This window comes from Theobroma umbraticum, unplaced genomic scaffold, assembly GCF_002168275.2.
Source record: "Theobroma umbraticum cultivar Fairchild unplaced genomic scaffold, ASM216827v3 scaffold_89.0, whole genome shotgun sequence".
Classification (NCBI taxonomy): Eukaryota; Viridiplantae; Streptophyta; class Magnoliopsida; order Malvales; family Malvaceae; genus Theobroma; species Theobroma umbraticum.
The window spans coordinates 2,593,799-2,594,882 of NW_018397271.1; positions in this window are offsets into that span (position 1 = coordinate 2,593,799).

Sequence of the window (1,084 nt, forward strand, 5' to 3'; positions counted from 1 at the left end):
AAAGAGACGAGATTTTACTACTTATTGACTAAGTGAAAAGCTTTGAATTTTTCTCTAGACTTTTCTTTCCTTTCCCTTTCCACTTGGCCGGCCAAATGATTACCAACTTTTATTATTTTTCTTCTTATCCCATTGAGATTTTCAGAACCTTCATCCTCCATCATTTTATGCATTTTTTTTCTTTCGTTTCTTTTCAAACGCCACTTTTTCTTCTTAGTTCATTTCTTCAACCGTGGCTTCACCTCCAAAGATAAGCCATGCATCAAGACCTCCCATCTTTCTTTCATGCTTCTTTCTCTTCTCCTTCCTTCTCATGAGTTGTCTTCCCTTTTTCCTCCCCCATAACCGAACTTAAGAAGAGCTTGGTGGTTTGGCTTAGAAATTTCAAGGTAAGGAATGTAGAGATTATTAGTTTGGTTGAATGCTTGCAAAGATTTAAGAATTCTTTGGTAAGAAAAAAAATTGTTACCCTGTATGATTGTATAGGCATGGGAATTATTATGAAATTTGGGTGAGAAAGTTGTTGGTTAAATTGCTGCCATGTATACATGCAATTAAGTGAATTAGGTTTGGATGGTTGCTAGGAAGCGTATAAGTAGAGGAAGTGCACTAGGGTGGCGTGTCGGACGAGATAACCGGTGATCGGCACGTTGTATTAGTTATTTGCATGCTCGAATTAATAGCGACGTAGTGTCCCGCTATAGTGAGGTGAGTACGGGGTGTCTATTTTAAAAATTTCCATAACTATGTAAATATATGTATAAATATGTGTTGATTTATTTTAATGAAAAATTGTGGAAAGTATGAGTTGGTAGAAATGTTAGGAAATTGTGGATGTTATGACTTTGAAAATGGCTTTGAATATATATAAGCTATAAATATATAAATATACGTAAGGGTTCTTGAAATTGGGAAACAAGTTTTTCTTTATGATTTATATCAAGTATGTGCCTTATAGTTTGTGTGATGTGCATTCATGATTGAAACACATATCCGCCATGCTAAATGATTTTTCAATCTCATGTAAAAAGATTATATTTTAAAGTCTTATAAGGGATTTTATCATGTACTACGTGAACATTTT